The sequence below is a fragment of the Canis lupus genome, chromosome 2 (genome assembly GCF_003254725.2).
Source record: "Canis lupus dingo isolate Sandy chromosome 2, ASM325472v2, whole genome shotgun sequence".
Taxonomy (NCBI): domain Eukaryota; kingdom Metazoa; phylum Chordata; class Mammalia; order Carnivora; family Canidae; genus Canis; species Canis lupus.
In genome coordinates, this window is record NC_064244.1 from 51,414,096 (window position 1) to 51,441,509 (window position 27,414).

The window sequence follows — 27,414 nt, forward strand, 5'->3', positions numbered from 1 at the left end:
TCTCCTACGGTGGCCTGCCAGGGGTATATAAGCAGCAGCTGACCCCACTGTGAATTGCCCGGGGAAGCTTAATGATTGTCTTTGTACCTAGCATATGTCTGCACAGAAGAGCTTGGGCTCAAATCCATGTAGAGCCATGCTTTCAGACTTTACCGTGCATACTAATTACCTGGGGATCTTGTTAAAATGCAGATTCTGGTTCAGTAGGTCTGGGGAGGGGCTTGGGATTCTGTTTCTAATAAGGTCCCAGGTGCTACTAGTGCTGCTGATCCATGGAACATATTTTGATTGGAACAATACAGGGAAGGGGAGTCCTGCAAGGGGAAAAACAAGTGCGATTTAAAAGGAGTGGGAATTGAAGTAAGAATGATTGAAATTCATCTTTTTCTCCAGTTGTTTGGATTTTTCTCTTCCCTCACTTCAGGGCTGTCTACCTCTTCCCTTCCTTCTATATACACTTGTCTAGGTGATCTGGATTCATTTGCCATGGCCAGGAGCCTGGGCATTCCTTTGTAACTGTTCCCCAGATAATTGTTGCATGCAGATCAACTTGAGAGCCACTGGTTTATCATCTTTAAAAACATTACTTATGTTGATGTTTGAACCTGTCTTAATTCAACACATAGAATTGTTATATGCTATTGAATTGGTAATAAATTATTTTTGTGGGTGAGAAACCATATCTATTATGTAACACTATCATTGCCCGTGAAAAGTTGAATGACACTGCTCTTTACCTAGACACCCAGGGATTTGCCAAGGCCTTGGAAGTGGACCCCTTGCCTCAGTCCCTTTGCACATAGCATCTGGTTCTCTAGGTCCTAGACAGCCTGTGGGGATCCCCGGGAGCTTGTTCCAGATGCAGAATTCTAGGTTCCTGTCCTAGACCTACTGAACCAGATTCTGCGTTTTAATCAGATCCTCCCTTTCACGGTTGAGCACGTCACCCTCGGAGTGTTGCCCCTGTCCTATCTTTGCTGCATGCGGAGAGGCCCAAAGCTCAGAATTCTGATATCCCTGTGGAGAACAGGAGTGCCTGCTGCACCTTCACCTACCCTTCCTCTCTGTGCTCATGCTGTGTGTTTCAGTCTGTCAGACTGTGGGGTAGCATGATTCATCTTGTGCAACCACACGTTTGTTGGTGGAAATTTTTCTCTTATGAAGCCAGATTCTGCCTCACTGGTTTTTGGGTCTGCACCGATTCACGAATACCAGGGTTGGGGCGGAGAGGGGCAGTACTGAATTCACACTCAGGTTGGCGTGCAGGGTCCAGCTGGTTATGGTTTTGGTGCAACATCTTGCATTCTTGTCCTAGGACTTGTGCTCAGAGAGGGCTGCAGAATTACACTTTGGGTCTCTGTTGCTCCTCTCTGGAATATCATTTTGACAGCCCAGATTTCATGAATGTCTCCATTGATGAATGGAAGTGTCTGTACTCAAAAGTGAACATGCCAAAGGCGGCTCAGACTATTTTTCCCCCTGCAGCTTCCTGTCATTTGTGGTGTTCTCTTCATAAACCACAGGGCTCAGCGGTAACTAGCGGCTGTTTACAGAGCTCCGGCAGTAATTAAGTCAAATTGGATCTGCTCTCCTAGTATGGTGAGGACATATACTGACATCCATTATGGAAAAGCTGGATGGGGGGAGAAAAGCAATTCTTGTCAGTTTTGATACATGTTCATGGGGAACGTGGGAAGGAAGAAAAACTTCTGTGGGTGAAGGCAGAGAACCGAGTGAGAAGTGCTGCCTTTGGAACTCGAGGCACTGATCTTCTGAAGAGGAATGGAGAGGAGAGGCCAGATCTCTGGTTGGCATGAGAGGAACACAGTGGAATGGAAGGGGTCGCACTCCCTGGAAAGTGCTGGCTGGATTAGAGAGAGACATTGTGGGTAGTGTCAACACTGTGTGAAGGTCCCAGAAATATCCCATTGCAAAAGGTGGTATTGCCCCACCTCCACCCTGGTCATCTATCACTTGATTGTTTTTTGTTTTTTTCATCAAATCAATCACCTTCTGAAGTAGCCCTATTTATTTTGTTACTTGCTTAGTGTTTGTCTTCTTCACTAGAGTTTTAGCTACACGAGAACAGGAACCTTACTTGTCTTGCTTATTGCCATCCTTTTTGTGCTTGGCACTAGGACTACAAAATACCAGGAGCTGTATTAGTTTCCTGGGGCTGCCGTAATAAATCACCACAAACTGGGTGGCTTCCAACAGCAGACACTTATTCTTTCCCAGTTCAGAAGGCCAGAAATTGGAAATCAAGGTGTTGGCAGCATTGGATCCTCGAGGAGGCTCCACGGCACCATCCTGTCCATGCCTCTCAACTCCGGTGCTTGCTGGCAGTACTTAGAGCTAACTCCTTGGCTTGTGGCCGCATCACTCTAGTCTCTGCCACTATTGCCATATGGCCTTATTCTCTATGTGTGTATCAGTGTGTCTTCTCTTTTTATAGGGATATCAGTTATTGGATTCAGGGTTCACTCTACTCCAGCATGACTTTATCATAACTAATGACATTTGCAAATGACCCTATTTCTACATAAAGTTATAGTCCGTGGTTCTGAGTGGATGTGGATTCTGTGGGGAGCACTATTTGACCTACTACACATGCTCAACAAACATCATTGAATATATGAGTCATATTAGGTTTCCTTTGACTTTGAGGCTTAAGCCCCAGAGTAAATAGTGGAGAAGAAAAAAGGGAGGGGACACCTTTGGTTCTAAATAATCGCAGGGCAGTTTACCCTGTCTGCTGAGTACAAAAACCTATTGTTCTCAGAAATACTTCATTAGAAAGACATTGGAGAAGGAGCATTGTGTTTTACTGTGTGTGGATTTTTAAGCTGTGACATTTTTAAGCTGTGGAGGCAGCTGTGACATTAGCAGGGCTCTGGGATTAGCTCCTTGTGTGCAACTAGGAGGGCTCTGACACTAGACCTGGTGGTGGGCTTCTCTAAGAAACTGAGTGAGCTGGGGGCACCAGTAAGGAAAGATTCCAAAGAAAATGAAAGCATCTTTAAAAAAGCACCAAAATCGTCATAGAAAAATGAGAATTCGTTTGGATTTCTTTATACTTAAACTATGGTTTTGGATTAATTTTGAATTTTGTATGGGTCATGATATCAATTCTCTTCAATGGTTTATTCCCAACTTTATCAAATCCCTATATTTCTTAACTTTCAATCAGAATAAAGTATGGGACTGAAGACATAGCTGCCCCTTCTAAGCTGTTTGTAGTTTCTGTTTAGTGAGAGGTTTAAGTAACTGCCTTAAGTTTGAAAACTGGTTTATGTAAGACAAAGCTCAAATCAAGTTTCGGACCATAAAGAGTCAAGAGGTTCTCCTCTTCCTTGAGGTCAGAGTCGCGTTACTGTGGGATGCTGGCCAGAAGGGCCAACCAGTGACTAAGAGTACAAGGGAAGCTGTGTTCTAGTGGAGATGCCTAGCGGTCTTGTATTACTTGAAGTCCAGTAGAGTGAAAAACAATGCCTTTCCTTTGTCCTGTAACAATTTGTTTAGGAATCAAGGTGCAAGCAGATCACACCACCTAAGGAGTGACCTGTGCACGCTTGGATAGGTGATGTCCAGTGACTGGTTCAAGGTTTTCTTTCTGTATTTCTTTCTGCATTGTTCTTGCTTTGGGTATCTCCTAAGTTCTCTATTATTAGACATTATATTCTGGTCTCAGCCATTCTTGAGGATGTTTTGTTCAGGAAAAAAGAAAACAGACCACACAACTAGTTGTGAGCCAGCAAGTAATGACCCATAGAAGGGACAAGTTGCTGAGAACAAGATAGCAGGTAGCAGGTGTCAGAGGTAGAGGTAGCAGGTGACAGTCAAGACAGATCCTGTGGACATGTCTCCAGGAAGTTTCAGAAATAGTTGAAGGAGGAAAATTCCCCAGAGTGGGTTTCTTGAAGTTGTGCAAAATGGGTCATCGGACAGGTGTTCAAGGCAGGAATGACTCATGACAACTCAGAAGATAGGGAACTTGGATTGCACACTCATTCATATTCTTCTGGAGTTGCTGGGTTTTCCCTTTCAATATATCCTAATTCAGATTGTCTGCTTTTGCATTTCCCCCCCTCACTTCATCGTTCTTCACTGTCCGTTGCTATTTTGCTTCCCCAGTTGATCTTCGTGTTGCTTATAAAGCGCCACACCAACAGGCACTGCACCGGCAGCCTGCTGCTGAGGTCTGGCAGCCAGCTTCACCAACGCTGTGTGTGGGACTCATGTGGGCCTGGGGCTTTGCCAGGTCCTGAAAGGCAGTTAGTGATGTTCGCTAGCAAAAGTGCTGGCTGTGTTAAGGCATTGCATGGAAGAATAATTAGCATGCAATTTTTAAAGTGTTCCTTAATTCAGAGAAGCTGTATTTGTTTTTATGTAAATAACTGACAGTGTCCTGGTGAGTAGACTCTGGAAATGAATGTTTTAAAGCATGTGGACTCATAGAAAATAGCTGGCAATTTGCATACATTTTGCATTGTATGGTTCTCATTCTTGTGAATAAAGTGGAAACATGGTCAACTGTCGTGAGTGACCCAGACCCTCCCCTTAATGCAAGGAGGTTTCCTCTGTTCCAGGGTGAGGGAGGCCCAGGGTTGCTTGTGCTACTTGCACGTGCTGAGGCCTCCATGGGTACCTACTTGATCCCAAGGACCCCTTCTGATTTGGAGTCAGTGACATCTTCTGCCCTGCAGTACAAGATTGAGTTTGAACTTTTTATGGGTTCTGATAACAGCTGGGGATTCCTTTCCCCTTCTGTTTTCCTGCCACCCACAGCCTCTCAAGAGGTAGGATAAAAGAGAATGTCTTTTCCTTTCTTCTCTGGCTTTGATTTCTTCCTTCTCCTTTGTATTTCTGAAAACTTTAAAACAAGCAAACAAGTAAAATACTATAGCTCATCCCCCTTCTGAACCTTGTTCTCCTCTGGTGTTTCCCCCCCTTATTCTTACTGATTTTCTTCTCAGTTCCTTGTTCTATTTTCTCTATCTTTATGAGTTAGGATTTGGCTGCCTCAAAGTAGAACAAAGGCAGTGACTGACAGTAGCTAAATGTTTTCTCTTTCAAATGACAGTATGTGCTGGTGGGTGATCAGGAGGACTGGGCAGGTTGGCTGTGTGTGGTGGTCTAGGGACCCAGGCTTCTTCTAGTTTGTCCTCTTGGCTCTGGTCAGTGTTAACATTCCATGACCCCCCACATCTGATTTCTCTCCTGAAGGCAGGAACAAGGATGATGTGGAGATAAAGCAAGCAGATAGGTCCTAGGAGTCATTCTCAGCTCTTCCACTCACATCCTTGTGGCCATATCTAGCTACAAGTCCTGTTGGGAGAGCAGGTCTATAGCTAGTAGCCAAGTGTTCAGTTAAAGCCAAGGGGCTCTGTAATCAAAGGAAGAAAGTTGAGAATGATGTGGGGAGACAAATACCCATTCCCACCACACCACTTATGCTATTGAACTCTGTGTTGACAATGATTGAGGGTTGGGGTAGAGCAGACTAGACTGCAAGTTGCTACTGGGGAGGAATAAAAAAAGTGATACACTATTTCAGTCATTCCAGATATATCAGTTGCCCAGTGCATGCTCTGTAAATATATTGACCCCAGAAATACCACTCAGCAGGTTCTTTGGGAAGCTTAAGGAATTAAACGTCATGGGCCAATATTGATGCCAAACCAACATGAGTACCAACCCACCTCTCTCCCTTTCACTTGCTGTTAGATTTTGACAAGTGACTTGACTTCCCTGAACTTGGATTTCCACAAGTCTTAAGTAGGAATAATAATGATACCTACTTTATTGTAATGGGTAGAGATAGTACGTGAGAATTGATTTTTATGATGCATGGTACATGGTGAGCTGTCAAGAACAAATGGGCCATTTCCCATAGGAGTTGTTTTGAAAGCTCCATATGATGTCCCTAAGTCAGAAGTCCCCAAGTGGAAATGGCAGTTGATATAGTGCCCATGATGGAATGAGGATGGATGAAGAGCTGCAGGAGCTCCTTGTGGAGCCTGAAGGAAGGAACTTTTGGGGGGTTAGATTGGGTGTTTCCAGAAGTTGACTCTGAGGACAAGTATCCTGTTTGGGGGGTGTCCCAGCAAACACTGGCAGGGAAGTGGGGAAGTGAGAGAAGGAAGCCAGGGAGGGCATTCTTGAGCAGGTACTCCTGTGTGCAGCCAGCACACTTTCCTCCTAGGGAGTTCTGGGAGACAGGGTAGAAATGTCTTAGGTTGTTCCATTCGAGGAGATAGCCATCCACCAACTTGTACCAGTAATTTGTAGAGGTGAGGTCCACTCTAGGGGATATTGACTCGCTGGCACTTCTGCCTGCCCTCCACCATCTAGCTGAGTGAGCCACAGAAAGGCAGAGAGCCGCGGTGCATTCAGCTGGAAGTACTGGGTTGGTTAGTGCTAAGGGGGCATAGATGAGGCACTCGCAGGCTAGCCTGCAGGGTGGTCTGATACGGCGTATAGACTTTCAGCCCATGGTCAGGCTGGTGTCAAATGAAGGTGGTAGAGGATGCCCATGCTCTTGTATTTTACAGCTATGCTGCCACTTTGTGCATTTGAGGATAATGCCGTCATTTGCATTGTTTAATAGTAACTAGATCCCATTGGTAACTGTCATAAATCAATGGCCAGGATCGTTTTATTTTTTCCCAAATGGAAGTTGATGTGGGAAGTGACCTCGTACCTCATGGATCAAAATAATCTGGCAGTTTATCTTGCAGTGTAAAGGCAAGATTCCTCCTGTACTGAAACATAATTATGGTCATAATGGATTGAGTGCTTTCTTGGTACTAGAAACTGCTACACACGCTGCTCTGTTATCTTACTTAATCCTCTTGACTTCCCTGTGATCTATGCATTATTCACTTTTTGCAGATAAACTTGAGGCTTAAAATTTGAGACAAAAATATCAAATGAATGCTTCTTTGCTTTTTACAAGGCGCAATGAATGCCTATCCCATGAATATACTTGGGAGTGTAGGTGAGTTTGTGCAATATTACTTTCAACTCTTCAGAACCAAGATGTCACGCCACCCACATGGAGACCTCTCTTCTGTCCTGCTCACCCTCCAGCTCTGCCTCATCACATACTCTTTTCCTTTTGTCTTTTTCTTTTTTTGCTTCTCAAGTCTCTTAAGCCTGGCAGAAGAAAGAACCTTGCTAGAAGTTAGCTTGTCAAAGTTAGCGTATGTGGTGAGAGGAGAGCAAAAAGAAACACAAGGTATTTCAGGGTATTTCACTGTTTGGCCTCAACCAAACCATGCCAGTCTTAGTGTGTGGCAGTCAGGAGGCAATCTCTATAATTTAGACGGGGAGTGCTCTGTGTAGAAGGCTAGCCTTTCAATTTACTTTAAAAAATAAATCTTGTACTTCCAAAAGGTCATATTCCTGTTGAGTAAAATCAGAGAGTTCAGATTAGTGGTGGCTTTCTGGCCATTCTGCCTTAACCCTGTCAGAGCTGGCCCACCTGGGATACAGCTAAGTAGCTGTGATGTGTTTTACATTCTTGGCCCTTTTTTCTAGGCTGCCATTATGCATGCCAGTGAGGAGAGCAAATCGTGTTACGTGGACATATTTCCAATCTGTTAGCCCAACATTTAACTCCTTTTATACAGGCTGGTAAATAGCCCTCAGATGGTAATGAATTCTAAGTGTAGCCAAGGAGGAGGAGAGAAAATGGAGCCAGTGATTTCGATGTACAAAACTCCATCCCTGCAATCCCTTGGAGCAATCTGGTACTTCAGAGCAGTCTGCCATCAGGATGCATAAATGAAAGGTCTGATTGAATTTGCACCGGGCAGCTCTGGTGAGTGAATATATTGGTAAAAATCCTTGGATGTTCTAGGGGATGCTTGTTAGCAACTGGTTACTCCCTGTGGTTTCTCTCTTATAATTGTGCACAGCAGGCTGGCATGAAGAGGGTAACCTTTTTTAGATGTGTGAAAAAGCATGCAGTTGTGCTATTATTTTGAAGTCATGACTAACACCAAAGTGAGCAACATGGAGTACATATACACAGGCGAAGTCTGCAGCAGGAGCTTTTGCAGTCTCTTCTTTTTTTTCATTTCCCAAAGCACACTTGCACTTGCTTCTTCATAGGCTTTCAAGAATAAAATCTGTATGGCAGTTTATGTATGTACATAGATACATTTAAAACTTTTTCATGGTGGTACAGGTCAGAATAAAGCACTAACTTTTTTGTTTCAGAATTACATTCATTTGTTAATTAAACGTTAATTGAGCAATGACTCTTTGCTAGGCCCTGCACTCAATACAAGTACATAAAGACAGAAGAAGACATAGACTTACAGCATTATTCATAAATCAGTAATGCCATATTGCATGACTTCTTGGGTGTAAATAAAGAATGGAGAAACAATTATAAATTCATACAACTTATTCAGGTATAAATGACAGCCCCTTACAAAGCACTAATTGTACATAAGATATGCACAAAGAGAGAATATGTTTTTACTATAGATATTAATATGCAAACTCCAAATTCCTCTGTTACAGGCCTGCAGCATAGAATTTTATTATATTTTTCTTGTATCCAGGGAAATTTCTGGAACCTAAGACAGTGGTATGTATGAATGCTGGCAGCTGGACAGATATACCTGTGTTGTCTTTACTCTTTCCTTTTCAGGTACTTTGCAGCAATAGAGATGTCTCTCCTCCTATCCAGGCTTACCTTCTATACCTTTTTTCTGAGTCCCATCCCTTCTGATCCCTCTGAAATGTCTGTCCTCAGTCACTGCACCCCTTCCTGCTTCTGCAGAAGCTCTTTCAGGTCGAAGTGAGTTTCATGAAGATGTCGAAGTATTCTCAACTATCCATAGTAAAAAATCCCCTCCCTGACTCCCAGCCCCCACCTGTAACTGCTGTACCTCTTCCCTTCTCTTTATAACCAGTCTTCCAGATTGAGTTATTTGCACAGGTTTTCTCCTCTTCTCCCCCCACCCTTTTTTTAAAAGATTTTATTTTTTTGGGCAGCCCAGGTGGCTTGGCGGTTTAGCGCCGTCTTCAGCCTGGGGCGTGATCCTGGAGACCCAGGATCGAGTTCCGTGTCAGGCTCCCTGCATGGGGCCTGCTTCTCCCTCTGCCTGTGTCTCTGCCTCTCTCTCTCTCCTCTCTGTGTTTCTCATGAATAAATAAATAAAATCTTAAAAAAAAAAGGTTTTATTTATTTAAGAGAGAAAGCGAGCATGAGCAGGAGGGAGAGGCAGAGGGAAAGGGAGAAGTAGACTCTTCGCTAAGCAGGGATTCTGACATGGGGCTTGATCCCAGGACCCTGAGATTATAACCTGAGCCGAAGGCAGATGCTTAACTGGCTGAGCCACCCATGTGCCCCTTCTCCCATTTTAAGACAGCCATCTACAAATGCAACCCTATTACTCCACCAGAAAGATTTCCACCAACCCACTAATGATCTCCAAGCTAACGAATACTTTTCGTTTTGATTTTACTTTCTCTGTGCCATTGATACTGTCAGCCACTCTCACCCTTTGACACTGATTTAAACTTGTGTGCAAATATGAGATGCACTCAAGGCAAACTGTTCCATCAGTACTAGAGGTTCACTAAGTGGTGATTCAGTCATCTCCTCTTGTCTGTGACTCTCCAGTCTCACTTTCTTAAGACCTGTTTTTGACAGTCTCTTATTCGGCCTTACAGAAATATTCAGTTCAGTTTCAGTATGAGAAAAAAAACCCACAAGGACATTATACCTCACATACTATTCTTCACCTTGCTCTTTTTGTGTGATTTATTTTGAACCTTCTAACTTGTCAGCACATATAGGTTCCATTTTTTGCGAAGTACAGCGTCTTGTTGTAAACTCTCTCCTAGTAAAAGGTCCTGTTCTCCAGACCACAGAAGCTTCCTGCCTTCCTCTGAAGGCACCTCTGCAGCCCCCTTGGCAAAGATTGCTCCTGGCCCTGTTTTTGTTCCTCAGAGTCCCACCTCCCCCATCTCCTCTCCTCCTGTGCACTGCTATGTGCTTTCTTAATCTCTACTGCCTGTCCAGCTCTCTTTCCTGACATCTTTACTTACTTGCCTACTGAGTACTTCTGCTTGAATGTACTGCCAGATGTAGAAGTTAGCACGTTGGGAACTCTGTTTTCTATCCTCCTTCGTCCCCTTCCTTAAACTTGCTTTTCTTTCTAGTTTCCTATCATAGCACATCTAGTTTCCCACCCCAGAAATTGCTAATGCCAGACACCTGGAGTCATCCTTTCTTTCTCTTTCTTCTCAACTTTCACATGTAATCATCAATTCTTAGATTTCAGCTCCTAAATATTTTTTGAACACAGCAACTTACGTATATCTCTGTTGTTATCCCCTTAATACAAGCCATCATAATTTCTCATCTGAATTAATGCAGAACCTTGTCATAAATAACTCTTCCCCACTGTAAGCCATTCTACCCACCAAAGAGGGATATTTCTAAGACACAAAACATGACAAAGTTGAAATTTCTTCATGTGGCTAATAAGAGACTTCAAAGCCCAAACCTTGTTTGTCTGGTCTCCTGTCTTGTTTCTTTGTATCTGAATTTTACACAGACCAGTTTGAACTTCTTTTAGAGGTCTACATGAATCAGGCTGTTTCTCATCTCTGGGCCTTTGCTCATACTGTTCCCTTCTTTCAGAGCCCTTCTTATATGTTCATATTCCCCTTGTTCATAATCCCCAGCACAATTAACTCTTATTCACTGTCTAGTTTCAACTTAGATATAATTTCCTTTAGCAAGATTTTCTTCATTCTCATCTAAATCTGGTTCTCTACCCATTTCACATGTCCACATATAACTTCCTTCCCACTTCCCGCCATCTCACTCATTATATTCTGATGACAGTGCTTTGTAAGTGCGTGTTTCCTTATTTTCAGCTACCTGTGTGCTGTAGATCTGTTGAACCAGCAATCGTGGTTATTTTATTTGTAGCTCTGTCAATCTATCCTACTAACTAGAGGAGACCTACCAGAATGAGAGGAGATTCTCATCAAACATCCATAGAATAATTCCTAAAATGATGTCTTAGCTTCATGGGACTTGACAATTCTTTCCCAGTTTTCTTCCTGTTGATTGGAATAGTTAGAGATGTGCTTATGCCATGTCCTTCCCTTCTCCCAACCCGATTCCCCCAAATTCTACATCTTCTAATTTGTTCAGAGAACTCAAATAGAAATTGGACTCCTAGGTCCTTCCTTAATAGGATTAGGAAATGCCTAATAACCTTTTCTAGTGTTTGCCCTAGTTTATATGCACATTTCTTTTGCAGTGGTGTCCTCCCAGAGGGAAAAGGGCCCAAGGCTCTTTAGGTCTTGGAAACCTCTGCAAGTACGATTTGTCACAGTCATGGGGCTGCAGTATCATTTTGATTCCTTGGGGACCCCTTCACCATAGCTAATAGAAGATGATGGCATTGAACCAGCAGATCTGAATCCTAGAATTCTCAAGAGATGATTACATGTTAAAAGAGAAATTGAAGGGTAAGAAGAATGCAAGATGTCAAGGAAAATTAAAATTGCCCAGCAATTTACTACAGGGGTAAAAACTGATTACTGGCAGGGGAAAAAAACGTGTGCGGCCACAAGAGTGATGTGTCTATTGAGCTGTCCTTGAAGCACAGTGTCAGGGCCTATGTATCCTGAATTTAATCTCTGGGGCTAGCCTGGGGCCAGAGCAGAGTAACCTCTAGAACTTCATCCTTCTTTGACTTAGTGATGGAGAGATGTGATGGATCCACAGAATATTTCAGTTGCAGCATTTGTAAGATTTCTGATAAGGATTTGGCAAATGGGAGTGGGGGATATGGGGAATAAGTTTCTGGCTTGGATGACTAGATACATGGTGATCCCCTCAAAATTGTGAAAAAACAGCGAGAGGTAGGTTTGAAATTAGAAGATGAATAAGGTTATTTTTGATGTTTTTAGTTTGAGTTCCCTGTGGGATATTCAGGTGGAGATACAAGGTTGTAAAGCTTGTGAGAAATACTGTGCTGGACATGAGGAGTCCTCAGCATATAAATGGTAACTGAAGTCAGAGCAGTAGGAAAAATTGACTCTTAATTTTCTTTATGACTGGTAGTTTAGACAGAGGTCCCTGTTCAACTCTGCTACCCCTTTGCTCCAGATTTTTCAAAACTATCTTTCCCTTCCCTGGTTCCAGCACCATCTCCTAAAACCTCAGCACACATGGGCTATCCAGGTGCCTCTTTGTGCTAGAAAGGGAATCTGAAAGTGAGCACGTATAGCATAGGAAAAGCAGAGGAGCCCTCACATTTTAGAGGTAGGTCAAGGCAGAGGAAATCACTGGGGAAACAGAGAAGGACCTACCAAAAAAGCAGGAGGGACTCCAGGAGAGCCTTTGTCACAGAAGTCAAGATAGGAAAGCTCAGGAAAGAGAGAATGTTCAAGAAACAACTCTAAATTTTCTTCAGAGCTGGTCAGGTATGGGGCCTCAGATAATGTTCTCACAAAAGGCAGTGACCATAATTTCTCTATCACTTGTTGTTGTTTGCTAGGTTATTTATTTATTTATTTATTTATTTATTTATTTATTTATTTATTTATTTTTAATGAAGTTTCTAGAAGGAGTCCATGTAAAGTAAGATGGAAGATTTCCCTTGGAGAAGCCTTTCATTTGGGGGAATTACCTGCTAGGAGAAGCTGCATTTAATGTGATTCATACACCAAATCTTGGGATGGGAAGCTCAGTCAGCTCCTATTCAGACTCTCATGCCTGGGGCAGCAATTCCATCGGCTTTCTACCTTGAGCAAGATTGCTTCTTTAATTTTGGCTCTATATTTAAGAACTCTTTCCTTGTATCAGTGAGTTCTCCTCTTGACCACAGAGATGTACATTTTACTGTAAGATGACTTTTTAAAAATTTTTAATGTTTTTAAATTTTGTTTTGCTTTTAAAGCGTTTAAGTAGATTTTATTTTTTAGCTCAGTTTCAGGTTCACAACAAAATTAGGAGGAAGGTACAGCAATTTCTCATATGCATCCTGCCTCGTACATGTATAGCCTCCCCCACTATCAACATTCCCCACCAAGGTGGTCCAGTTGTTACAAGTGATGAGCATTGATACCTCATTATCACTCAAAGTCCATAGTTTTTACATAGAGTTCACGCTTGGTGTTGTGCATTCATATGGATTTGGGCAAATTTAAAATGCTTCTCAACCTATATGTTTGGACTAGGTTACAAAAATAAGCACCAAATTATCCATTTAGAAAAGAATAATGTGGGAAGTAGGTATCCTTAATCCATCTCTAAAGGAAGAGCTTGAGTCATGATGAAGGTCATGGATGGAATAGGTATCAGTGATATCTGCTTTGCGCATTTGTAATTTTTTTAAAAAGTCATTTTGTATTTTTTTTCACAGCTGTTTTGATGACGCTGTGTCCCTAATGTTCTCTACGAATACACAACTGAGTCAGAATATTCTACTTGGGCGAAAATACTCCCAAGTACATATTCTCTTGTCTTATGCTGTCAACCACTGCTCTTTCAAGTGTGAAGTGGTAATTTCAACTACTTGGGGCCATGTTTGTGTCCGGGGTAATGGAAAGGGAGTTTTGAGTATCTGGTATTGTGTTGGGTGCCTCCCACACACACATTATTGTGTAGGTATTATTGCCCTGGTTTTACCGAAGAGGGAACGAACAGTCAGAGAGAAGGGCCATTCCGAGTCCACATCATGCAGGTTGCAAACATTCACGAATCATTCATGAAGTCCCCAATGCAGGAAGATTTAAGAAAAAGATGAGGCATACGCTTGATTTGGAGAACATAGAGCCTTTATTTTAGTGTTATTTTTGTTGCAGTGCCAATAACCACAGTATCTTTCCAGCAAGATACTGATGTTTTGTCTTTTTTCCCCACTTGCTCAAATGAGTCAGAGACTTTTAAAAGCTTAAAAAGGGAATTGATTAAACCATCCTTGGGGAAAGCATTGTGGGCTTAAGAAGGTTTGAGTGTTCTAGCTTATTTTAAAGATAGAGAATTATATTTTTAAGATAATTACATGTTCCTTTTGATAAAGCTAAAACATTCACAAACACAGGCAGAGTTTCAGATTGGTCTGCTGAGCTGGCTACAGGCTGTGGTTAGCTTGTGTTAACGAGTCTTTCATTCCCTAGGGAGAAGCAAATCCTGCAGGATCTTAGAGCATAAAGGGAGAGCAGACAGGCTCAGTGGGTCCCCCTTCATATGTTAACTCAACCCTGCCTTACTTGGAAGGTTGTGAGTGAAGCCTCACTGATGTTTAAGAAAGGATGTAGGAGGTCCTGAGAAACATTAACTGAAGTTGTGGAGCTACTTGCAGTATGTTGTTTCTTACCCCTGAAGCCTTCCATAATTTGTACTGAACTAATAATATACGTTGATTGTTCTTTCTCCATGTCCTTTGCTAGTTCCTTCACATCATCCAGCCTTTACAGCTTCTAGAGTTAGGACCCACTTCTTCCATTTGCATTCACTATCTTAAACCGACACAGCAAGTACCAGCTGGAAGTTGCTGACTTCCAAAGCCAAGTCTTCAGACCGGCTCCTGCCCTAAACTCATTAGACTGAGTTCTAATGGTCTCCTTGACATTTCCTCTTGATGTCTCATAGACTTCCAAACTCATTATGTCCAAAATGGACTGATCTCCTAATCTCCAACCCACTGCCTTTTATCAGCCTGTTCTTTCTGTATCTCAGTGAAAATCTGTTTTTCCAGTGGCTCAGGCTAAAGAATAAAGAACTTTTGAGTCATTCTTGACTTCTCCCTTTCCCTTACTCTCTACCTTTAAACTTTCAAGAACAAATCCTACTAGTTGTATCTTCAAAATATATCGAGAAGCCAGCTGCTTCCTAACGTGTATTTCTATCACCCTGTTACAAGCCATTGTCTTTTCTTACCACCCTGGTGCCAACCATCTGTTCTCAACATAACAATCACAGCGATCCTTTAAAATGGGATTTAAAAGACATGGTGTGTTCTCCTCAGAACTCTTTGGTCATTTCCTTATCACTTGGAACACACGTCAAAATCGTTCAAGGTTTCTCCAGCCCTCACCACCACCATCCCATCTCCTCTTCCCACTCTCCCTCTGGCTACTTCGCTTCGGCCACACTACCCTCCCTGCTAGTCATTCTACATACAACCCTACTGGAAGGGATTGTAAAAGCACATTTCTGGGCCCCAACTCCAGAGTTTGTGATGGATTAAGGCCAGGGTGTGTCTGGTTAATTTGCATGTCTAAAAAGATTCCAGGCAGTGTGGTTACTGGTGTTGCAGGACCATACCTTGAAGACCACTGGTGGTGTGCCAGTAAACCAGACCACTGGCTGGAAGGTCTGATTTCTAGTGTCTGCTGATTTCTGCCAAGTGAATACTCCCACTGTGGCCGTTGTTAAGCTCCCAACAAGACATCAACCGGTTCACAAAATTCCTGGAATTAAACATTTGGCTCTCATGTGCACACAACCAGAATGGAACCATTGGTCTAGAACAGCTCTCCAGGTTCTGTTTGGGGGAGAGGTTGGGGAAGAGAGTGGTCATTTATTCTGCACTTGCTATATGCCGGTCATACAGGATGCTGTTTTGGTCCTTGACATAAAATGTTTCACTTGGTCCTCATAACAAATCTATAAGATTGTCTTTTTTTTTTCCTTTTTTTTTATTTTTATTTTTTTTTAAGATGAGAAAAGTGAGAAATGAAATGGCTTCTCTGAGTCACACAACTGAGATAAATCCAGGACTGCCTGAACCTAAGTTTCTTCCCCTCTTAAAAAAACAAACAAAAAATCATACCTCGAGTCTCTTTGGGTGGCATCCTCTTTTGGGAGGTAGGAGATGAAAGATGTGGGCAGCTAAAAGTAACCCACAGCATAGGTATAGATGTAGTCTGACCTTAGGGGTGACTAAAATCTGTTCAGTTGAATCTCTGGAAGGGAGCCCCGATGAGTAAGCCTATCCATGAAGTAGGCTAACTACGTGGTAGCTATAGCCCTCATTGCTGATCACAGCCCACAGGCCAAGTGCAGTTAGAGAACATGTTCTTTCCCTTAGTTACTGCCTGATAATCCAGGAACTAGTAAGTGCAGATCAAAGGGGACTGGAGAGCTCATATATTGAGAATTCTGGTGCCAGGTGCTGAAATAACCTTCCTTTGAGGGCAAGTAAATTCTCTCAATTGATGGGATAGAAGTTGCTCCAGGCAAAGGCCCCACTCCTTCCCCTGCTTAATTGCCTCACTACCCTTATTCTGGATTGAGCTTCAATCATTTTACTTTCTAAGCTTAGGAAACTCCTGGGACAGGTTTCCACTGGCATGCTTTTTGCAAGCAACAGGGGTGATTATCCAGGCATCAAAATTGCTTTTCTCAGGTCTTTTCTAGCCAAGCTCAGTCTCCATTCCTCCAAATTGCCTGGAACACTGCCCTCTCCCTCACCATCCTGTGCCGGTAGAGACCTGGTCTCAGGCTGGGCGGTCCAGCTGTCTGGTCCCAGTGAAAATACTTGAAGCCTAAGTATTAAAGATCTTATGCTAACCCCAGTGTCTAAGGCACTGCAGGGCAGAGTCCAGTGTGATGAAAATCAAGCTGCATGTTCTCACACTTTCTTATGTTACCAAATGAGGCACTTCTGATCTCCAGCTGGCCCTGAGACTTTTTAGTGGGGCAGAAAAGTAACCCTGAAGAACATCAGAGAAATTCCCATCTCTCTTTTACAGATGGGCAAGCAAGGGACATTCCATTTCTTTTATCATTACTCATTCATTCATTCAAATGCCTTTAGGCAAGATACAGTGAAAAAGTAGAGAGTAACATCAATCTGGCTGTCAGAGACCAGAGCACACTTCTAGGAAAACTTTACGAAGGATTTTTGGAGATGTAGTTATGGGAATATGGTAGATGGGAGGAAAAGAAGAGTCCCAAGACAGTTATGAGCCCAGAATCCCTGAATGTCAGAATGCTTTTTACCTGCCCTAGAGGACAAGAACCAAGTTAAAGTAAAGGCTTCAAAAAGTAAAGGCTTCCTGAGATGTTCTGCTCCATCTTGGGGCTTTTTTGTTGCCATCAGGGTAGATTGAGAAATCTGCTCCTATTTCCCTTTCTCCTAGTAAGGCCTCCTACATCTTAAGGGCAAAGAACAGAAAGCAACATGGTGCTTTCTGTCCAGTAAAAATCTCAGAAAGAGTGAAGGCCATTTTTTTTTTTTTGGAGTTCACATCACTGTTCTCATCTGCCAGGGTTCTTTGAAGGGACCTAATAGCATATAGAGTACCAAAATGTCACCTTTACTATGTTAAAACCTTAGTTTGGATGATGATTCTATGATTCTAGGCAAGATATCCAGCTGTTGCTTAGCCCAGACTAAGCAGACTCACCTGTCCAGGAGCCACCATGGAAGAACAGAAGTGACTTAGCTCCTAGCATGAAAGAAGCAAGGTGCTAGGAGAAGCAGGCTCAGGTTTTTTTTTTTTTTTTTTTTTTCTCATTACTACTTCACTTCCTTGAAGATAGAGAAGAGAAGGGGAGATAGACCAGGATCACTGTCCCAGCAGAGCCCCCTCCCCCTCCAACTAGCATGTTAGGAATGAGGAAGAAGCAATTATTCCTAATATTCTATACTAGTCAGAGAAAGAAAAGGTGGCAGGGGGTGTGTGGTTGTATGGAAGGTCTTCCACAGAGAGTAGGTGAAAGTCTTCTACAAAGCATAACCATTATAAAACATTTCCAGCAGGGCATTTTTTTTTTTTCTTTTTCTTTTTCTTTTCCTCACCTCCCATGAGATGTTGGGATGGGAAAAACTTACCTCACAGAAACTTGAGTCGCTGGCAGGCCGACCCTGAGTGGATTCCATTGACAGTCGTTTCTGGCAGTCATGAATAAGAGGAGGTAAAAGAGAAAAGGCCTAACTCAGTGAGAGACCAGACTGTGGGACCTCTGAGGCTTTGGGATAAAGCAGATTTAACTTGACTCCATCTCTCCAGGACCTTATTAATGGAAGAAAGGACAATGGGGATTTTGTGTGACGGGAGTAGAATAAGGCTGAGTTTGTACTCTCTTATGCATTCAACAGAGAAAGAAGGAAAGAAGGACCAAATATGGAATTGGACTTCATTTCCAAGCGTGAACCTTCATCACTTTCATCAGTAGCCATCTGGCATGCAGTGTTCTGTGGCATTTCTCTAAAATGACTGGCAACCTCCAACAGTTTCCTTGGCACTGCTGCTGAGAAGCCTCAGTTCTTAGCAATGTGCTAGAAATAGTCACAGCTCAACACAGGCAGGTAATGACACTTATATAATCAGCACCTTATTCATTCCTGATACAACGAAACCTGCGTCCCTGTGTGATGCCTCCAGATGCATATTCAGTATGTCTTTGTTTTGCTTCTGTCTCAGGAGGCTTCTTGAAAGAGATGCCAGCAAAAGGGGAAAATCACACAAACAAAAACAAAAATCCTCCCCTCTTTTGGGTTGCACATCACTATATTCACATACTCTCTTGTAGCATGTATTATATAGTACTAATTACCTATTTATGTAGCTGTCTCTTCCAGTAGATTTTAGCATTTAGAGGGGAGAAAACATATCCATTTTGTCTGTTTATTCTCATCACAGAGCACAGATGCTCAAAGATTTGGATGGACAAATGTTTTGGTTTTATGCTTTGTACCTTTTGTACATTTGGTTCACAACAGTTAAACCAATCACCCTTTCTCAGAATATAAATAAAACTTCACTTTTTAAAGAATGGGTCTTTCCAAAAAGGATTTTTTCTCCTCCCAACAAGTACAGACCTTTCCTAAGATGCTATGCAAGGAACCAAGCCAACACCCACAGCAGGGCTGACCAGTAACCCCAGGACACTCTCCACAAGCACAATTGTGTTCTAGAGCTCTAGGCAACATTTGGAACTGGCAATTTGATTTGACTTAATCCAAGAATTGATTTAGGTTTTCAGGAGACCAAACGGAATCTCTTAGCATTTTGGAAGAGAAAAGAATATACACATAAACAGAATCACACACAAATATGAAAGGCCCTTTAAAAGTTGGTGATGATTATGTAATCTTATTCTATACTAGAGGGAATGGAAAACACATAGAATGAAGGATTGGACAGAACTAAGACCTTTGAGGAAAGAAGCCCCTTAGCATGGCAAGTTCTGTAACATTTTATGGAAAAAAAAAATCCCGATTAAGCAAATAACTTCATTAATTTGATTTGTATAATCAAATAGCTGTAGATACTTGCTCTACGTTACACCTGGTTTCTAAACCTGCTGTTCTTGTGTGTGTGGATGTGTGTGCTTACCTTTACTCGCTAATACCCACTGATGTCGAAGGCTTGTGTGAACAAGACAAGTAGCCTCAGGTGATGGCTAACTTATGTGTTGTGTTTGATACAGCAAAATTTGGGGGGAAGTAGAGAACTTGGACTTCATCTTAGAGACTGTCGTTACGGTTTTTGATTTGTTACAGATTTTTCTTGTGTAAGTTCTCCAGCCAAATGTTCTGGAGCAGAGTAACTTCTTCAGTAGTCAGTGCTTCTTGAAACTGTACACTCTGATCGTAGTTGTTTGTGTTGGCATTTGGATATCCTCTTCCAGACTCCACTTTGCAGAAATTTCATTATTCAAATGTACATGTAAATGCCAAGAAAATTTGGAATATTTGTACAAAACATGCATTTCCTACCCTATTGCCTCCAAAATAACAAGGATGTTTCGTTTGTTAAACTAGCTAGATATCACCTTTGGAAAGCAGTGTTGGTCAACTTGGGAAGCATTGAGGCTCCTTTTAAAAGTAAAAGAAAATTCCTCATTATTCCCTTGGAGGTTTATGAGAGTATCTTTTTAAAAGGGAATATCAAAGACCCATGCTTCCTTTGATGGTCATTTAAGGAAACATTTAACAATTATTTGGTAGATTTTTATAGTCAGAATTATGAAGGAAATTGAGAATAAAGTGTGTACCTATAAATGAATTCTATTGAACTCTACCCTCCAAAAGCGAATATTTTGAATCTCGATTAAATAAATGGTAGGAAAGAACTAGTGGCTTTTCACCTTAAAGACTTAAAGATTAAAGAGAAGTAAGCTTTTGAATAATATACAAATAGTTATTTTAAACCTCACTTTAAAAGTACTTCAGAGTGTGCTGTAAGAGTGTGCACTTAAAGCCTGAGCTTCCATAATGTATGGTATTAAATCGCAAATCAAATACAATGTCAATTCATTAAAAGACACAAATTGAATGGGGCCGACCCATTGTTTGAATATGTGTGGAATTTATAACTAGCATCCCCAAATAAATCAAAGTTCTGCAGAAAAAGTTGAAGTACTTTATTTAAATTGCTGGCCTTCATTTTTCTATTTCTCATTGGTGTTTGTGATATGATTGCCAGCAACACTGTTGAGGGCAGAAATGACAGATATGATGGGGAGTCCTCTGTGAGGAAGGAAGGGCTGACAAGAAAGTAATTACCTTTGTTCAACTTATTTGTAGCTTACAATAAGAAAATACACACCAAATGCTTTGGTTATTAGAATATAAAGAACATTTTATTATGTAGAACATAATAACATAACATAACAGATTTTTTCTCCTTTAAAACAAGTATCGTTTTAAACATTTTATGATAACTAGATATTTTTAAAATTGGAACTATCATATTACTCATGAACAGGTTGATTTTAATGTTCTATTTTCAAAATTAGGAGCTTTCTATTCCCTTGTAACTGCTGATTGAATGGAAAAAGGGTCAATAATTCAGTTGAATAATAACTGTAGTTGAATCCTGGCTATTCAGACTATGACAGGATGCTGTTCCCATTGTAATGGCAGACTCTTAATTTAAAACCCCCCAGACTTACAGGGAAAAGTCCATATTCAAGGATTTATCCACCCTGAGCCCCATCTCTGAATTCATCTTTATGTCCCTATCTTCTGCTACAGCAGTCTTCCCTTGGAGACTGAAAAACAGGCACTTTCATTTTACCATACCACTTTTTATGCTGGTTAGGTATATTTAGAATCCCCTTTATTATTTCATTGTGGCAAATTTTTGCCCATTTGAGCCAGTTTCAATGTTATGTTCTCCAAACCAAACATCCTTGTGTTTCTTTCTTCATGCCATGTGGACTATGGCACAATTATTGGGCTTCTTTTGCTCGATAGTTCTATATTAGAATGAGAGTGTAGGGCAGCCTGTATGGCTTAGCGGTTTGGTGCTGCCTTCGGCCCAAGGCATGATCCTGGAGACCTGGGATCGAGTCCCGTATCGGGCTCCCTGCATGGAGCCTGCTTTTCTCCCTGCGCCTCTCTCTCTCTCTCATAAATAAATAAATAAATAAATAAGTAAATAACTTGGCAAAAAAAAAAAAAAAAAAAGAATGAGCATGTAGATTTGAGTCAGAAATACATAGTGGTAGATTTATAGCTTTCTCTTAGAAACTACTGGTTCTGAGGTCTTAAGTTACTGAACCACTCTTAGGCTCAGTGGTCTCAAAGGAGAATAGGATTAATTACCCTTCAGGAAGTTTATAAGGCCTGAAAGAAAAGAATATATAGCCTGGTCACTCTCATATAGTAGACACTCAGTAAATGGTTGGGATGATTTTTGCTGTGTGTATGTTTATTTCTCATTATCTGAACCACTTGAATGAAGTCAGCAATTGATTGTCTTAACTCATGTTAATATTCCTAGCATGTCAAAACCTGGAGTAGGGTCATAGCTTAATAAAAGTTAAATAATGATTACATGAATGCGTGGCAGAGAAAACTACCTCCTGAATCCTGGGCTAACAACCTATTCATTTATTTTTTTTATTTTTTAAATATTTTATTTATTTATTCATGAGAGACAGAGAAGAGGGGGGGAGGGAGAGAGAGGCAGAGACACAGGCAGAGGGAGAAGCAGGCTCCACACAGGGAGCCCGATGAGGGACTTGATCCCGGGACTCCAGGATTACTCCCTGGGCCAAAGGCAGGCGCTAAACCACCGAGCCACCTAGGGATCCTGCAACCTGTACATTTAAAGTGTTGAGAAAACCTCATACCCACTTCTAAAGTCTATTATACTCTTTTACTTTGTAATTAGCTTATCCAATTAGTTAGAGTGTGATACTAAAGAATTTGAAGGCTTTGATTCCTAAATGAAGAAGTTAACTGAGGATATTCTTAGCTACAGTGAATTATTTGGAAATGTTTGCCAACTATTCTTCTGGTAACTTGGGATGGGTTGGGGAGAGGGGTATGATCAGCAACAACACTTAACAATTGTTGATTGCTCTACTTGCCTGTTAAAGATGGGAATTTTACTTTAGAAGTTCTATCCTAAAGATGGCACTAAGGCTGAAGAACTGATGAATCAGATAATTAGGGAGGTACGAGATTATGATCCATGTCTCCCAAATCTTAACTCCTTGTATTGGATAACTTGACTGTGATGGTTAATTTTATGTATTGACTTGACTGGATCTCAATGCCCAGGTATTTGGTGAACACAATTCTTGCTGTTTCTGTGAGGATGTTTTGGGTGAGATTTACATTTAAATTGGTAGACTTTGAGTAAACCTCATTAAACCCTCTAATGTGGGTGAGCCTTATCTAATCAGTTGAAGACTTGAACAAAAGATGACTTTGCCTTGATGGAGAGGATTCTCCATCAGACTACCTTCAGCTTTGATATGCCACATTGGCTCTTCCTGGTTCTATAGCAGGCTGTCTCTGGACTGAGATGGCAGCTCCTTCTTGAGTCTCCAACTGCCAGACTCCTCCATCTGATTGTGGACTTGGCACACCTCCACAATTCCTTGAGCCAATTCCTTGAAATATATTTCTTTCTCTCTATATATACATCCTATTGTTTTTTTGTGTATGGAGAACTCTTAACACATGGATGTATAAGACCTATAATTTTACAAATTAATGATGATTATGTTACTCTCATCTTGGCATCATTAAGCAAAATGAAACCAACTTTTACCCGATGATTTTTTAGAGTGTTTCCCAAAAGGGTCTTAATCTGTTAGATTGTGTACCTTTTCAGTGGACTGCCTACATCAGATTCACCTGATGAATCTTCAGGAACTTGCTGAAATTCACATTTCCAGGGTTTGCCTCAGACATTTTATTATTTTCTTTTATTTTTTTAAAGATTTTATTTATTCATAGAGACATAGAGAGAGAGAGAGAGGCAGAGACATAGGCAGAGGGAGAAGCAGGCCCCATGCAGGGAACCCGACATGGGACTCCATCCCAGGTCCTCAGGATCACACCCCGGGCTGCAGGCGGCGCTAAACCGCTGCGCCACCAGGGCTGCCCTACCTCAGACATTTAAAATCCAATCTGGGGTTTGGTGATCTGTAGCTTTGACCAGTTCTCCTGATTCTTGTGCACATAAAACTCTGAGAACCACTGGTTTCTATGGTATGTGGTTTGTTATTTGCCTAGACAGTGTAATTGTTGGAGAAGGGCCTCTAATAACTAAGTCCAAGACTAGTGACTGAAGTAGGATTTAGCAGTAGGAATAACAAATACTTGGATGATAATTTCTGTATGGATTATACATTTTCTTTTAAATATGGTTGATGGGTAGGTTATATATTTTACGTATGAAATCTGGTTGGTTTTATTTAGATAGGAGTATATGACAAATTCAAATTTAAAACATCATAGAAATAGCCCAAAGTGTAGTTTTTATTTTAAAAAATTATTAAGGTATAATTGACATATAAAATCATCTTAGTTTCAAGTATATAACATAATGATTCAATATTTGTATATATGGCCAAATGATTATCCCAGTAAGTCTAGTTTACATCCATCCCCCATACAAGGTTACAATTTTTTTTTTCTTGCGATGAGGACTTTTAAAGTATACTCAGCAATTTTCAAATATGCAGTACCATATTATTAACTATAGTCACCAAGCTGTATGTTATATTCCCATGACATATTTTTATTTTATAACTGGAAGTTTATACTGTAATTATTTTATCTAAGGGGATAGGGGGAAAATCCTAAGGAAGTGTACAAAGATGCAAAAGTGATTGGAGGGTGACCCTGCAGCCCATGAAGGAGAAACAAACAGGTGAGTGTATAGAACAGCAGGCAAAGACTGTCACCTGGGGCCTGGGTTTTAGAAATGCTTCTGCAGGAACTGATGGAGCACATACAGTATCCAGCTTCTGTCTGTTTCCATCCTTAATTTTCTAAAGGAAGGTGGAGGAAAGGAGGAGAGGGATGGACCCTGACTCTTGGGTAGATACCAATTGTGTAATGTATAACATATGGGATACGCTTTTCATCAACACTGTGCCAAAAAAATCCTGACCCACCTGGTTGAGAAATGAGTGGGTTTGTGAAACAATTAGCATATGGAATAGATTCTGAAGAAAGTCATCTTAGCATCTGGTTTACTGAAACCTCACATTTCCTATAACTCTAGGACATAAGAAGAACAATTCCCATAACAGATTAAGGCCAATAACATTTGAAGAATGACTTATTTTGACCTAGGGTGACCCTAGTATTTATTAACATGGTATTGATTTCCTGTTTGCTTTTTCTAAGTCAACAAGGAAAGTGATCTTTAACCCCTAAAAAAGTTATGAGGACTAAATACTCAGACAAATGAATGTTGATGAAAGAATCTGAATCTTTATATTCATTTCAACCTCTCAGTGTGCTATTCATATGGGTTGATGAATTTTTCAGAGAAAGATTCAATGGTTAAGTTTAGAGTGCTGACAAGTAGTAAAGTTTAGCTTAAGCTCAGAAACCCCATTCTGTCTCCCTTTTATATCCAGAAACTTTTGGAAATAACACTATGTGAAATCTTTGGAAGTTTAGACTACCTAGGATGTTTTTAAATCAGAGGGGTTGGACTGACACATTTTGCTCTTCAGAGAAGTATAGTTAAATTATTTAGCTATTTTAGGCAGAAGAATCTGTTAGAGACCTATAAATTTTTCATTTATTTTTAGAACCTTTGGAAAGATAATTAACTATGAAAAAAGAATCCAAAATCCTATAATTACTATTGAACAAAAAAAACCCAAAAAACAAAAAACCAAAACCAAAACAAAACAAAACAAAAAAACACCACCTCCCCTATAAAAAAAAAACAAAAACTAGTGGTAAAATCTGAAGGCATTTTAAAATTTTATCTGGCTCATGGGACAGGGTAAAAAGTAAAATGCAAATAATACATCAACAAAATTGTTCTAGTCCAGAGGTTGACAAACTGTGGCCTGCAGGCCAAATCCAGCCCACCACCTGTTTTAATGTGGCATGTAAGCTAAGATTTTTATATTCTCAAAGTGTTGGAAAAAATGTGGTTAAGATGAAAATGCAACAGAAGCCATGTGTGGTTGCAAAGCTTGAAATTATTTACTATCTCTGTCCTTCCAGAAGAATTTTGCTGACTCCAATCTAGTCTAAATAAGAAAGAATGTAGAGCTGTTCCTTCACCTCTGTGATCCCAAGCAAACTGCACGTCTACTCTGTGTCTGCCTTCTTGTCTGTGACTTTAGGATGACTAAACCTGGTTGTCTCACACCTAAAAGTAAATGGGGGGAAAGTATGAAAACCATCACCTGCAACTAGATATTGGTTGGTGGTATCAAAAACTTATAGCCTCCTTCCATTGAAAAATAAGAGTTTCAATGGGACTGCTTTTAAATTAGGTGGAGAAAAGGCAGAATTTTATTTTGTAGTGAAATCATTTTAGGGACAACACTTTTCATCCCATTATTTGCTTTGAGCTCATATTAGTCATTGTCCCCAAATTAGACTCTGGTACTTTGGACCCAGTCTGAGCCATTGGCTTACCTTTGTTTGGCACATGAAATCTTCCTTCACAGATTTTGTGCTACACCTGGAATAGACTGTTTCAGAGTGAAGGAAAGGGAGACTATTTAAGATATTTGAAATCAAGCTGTTTCTACCTTCACTTTGGATATCTTCATATCTCCACATAAGATCCTGGGTGCTGGGAAATCACCAAGGTTTAGATACAAGTGGAATGCCAATGTCCAGAACAAGAGAACAGGGGAAATTAAAGTTTACTTCCTCCCAAGGGCTGAGAAAATTGGGAGCACACCCACAGCTGAGGCAAATAGAACTGAGGGTATCTAGTGGCATGGGGATTGCAGAATGAGGCAGTTCAATTACCAACAAATCATACTAATGGTAATCACCATGATTTAAGACCTCAAACGCTCCAGATCTGGGTTAACCACTTTATGTGCATGATCTCATTTAATCCTCACAACTATGTTGGGAGGTAGACCTGGTTATGTCTTTTTTATAGGCAAAGACATGGAGCAAGTTACAGAGAAATTAAATAATTTGTATAGGGTCAAGCTGGACAAGAGTAACAAGGAAGTTCTCAGAAAAGAGAAGCACGGATGGAGCAGGCAGGAAAACAGTTAACTGGCCCAGGCCCTGAAACCTCAAATGTGATCAGTAAACATCTGGATTTTATCATGTTGGTTACATCTCTCACCCTGGTGATACCCTGTCTAAAATTAGTTAGACTGAGAACCCTGCTGGTGGTGATTACAAACCTGATTGAGTAGTGAATTTGAGGCAGAGGTTTAAAGAGTTGTAGTTTCGTTTTGCTTTTAACCACTCGCATGCAAGTTAGTGAAATAAAAAATAACCACATTTTCTCTTTTGATTAAAGTAGGTTCTTTACTAGACATTTGCTTAGTTTACTTGAAAGCAACAAAACCTCACGTTTCACTTTTCAGACTGCTGTGAATTTCTCTAGTCAATAGTAATTGCGGTAATTCAAGAGAAGGCTTGCTATGCATCAACTCACAGTTAGAGGACCACCCCCATCCCTATTTAGGGATATGTCAGATCTTCATGTCATAGAGGTTCATAGTGTTGGACATGGAAGAAGTTTCAGGGAACATATAGTCCAATCTCCCTTATTATTCATTGGAGGATACTGAGATGCAGAGAGGCCATGTGATTTGCCCAAGGTCATGCAGTGCATTTGGTGGTGTGGACAGAGTAGTGGCCATGAGTTCTACACCATCATCTGTAGCCCTTGCTACCTCTAAATGCCCTCCCTGTCTGCAAGAGAGCCAGATCTGAGCCCCTGTAACAGCATTTTCCTTGAAGAGTCCAACTGGTCATTTGGTGGCAAAGTGGCTACGTGGGCCTGCCCTGGAAAGGCTGGTGGCTCATCCTCACAGGGATAGATATCTACTCTGGGTATGTGTTTGCTTTTCCTGTCTGCAGAATCTCAGCCAGCACCATTATCCAGAGACTCACAGAAAGCTTGACCCAACAGCTATAGATCTGATTAGGGATCTGACTTTACAGCAAAAGAGAAGTGGGAATAGGATCAAGACCATAGTTTCTGCCG

The 27,414-nt window shown here is 41.1% G+C and overlaps 1 long non-coding RNA gene across 1 annotated transcript in view; it reads left to right on the forward strand.

Moving 5' to 3' along the window:
* Window positions 1–20,487, forward strand: part of LOC125753924 (uncharacterized) — a 124,691-nt gene extending 104,204 nt beyond the window's left edge. The window contains exon 5 of the long non-coding RNA XR_007406834.1: window positions 18,102–20,487. This is a non-coding gene — a long non-coding RNA (uncharacterized LOC125753924). The remainder of the gene's footprint in view (window positions 1–18,101) is intronic.
* Window positions 20,488–27,414: the final 6,927 nt, after the last annotated feature.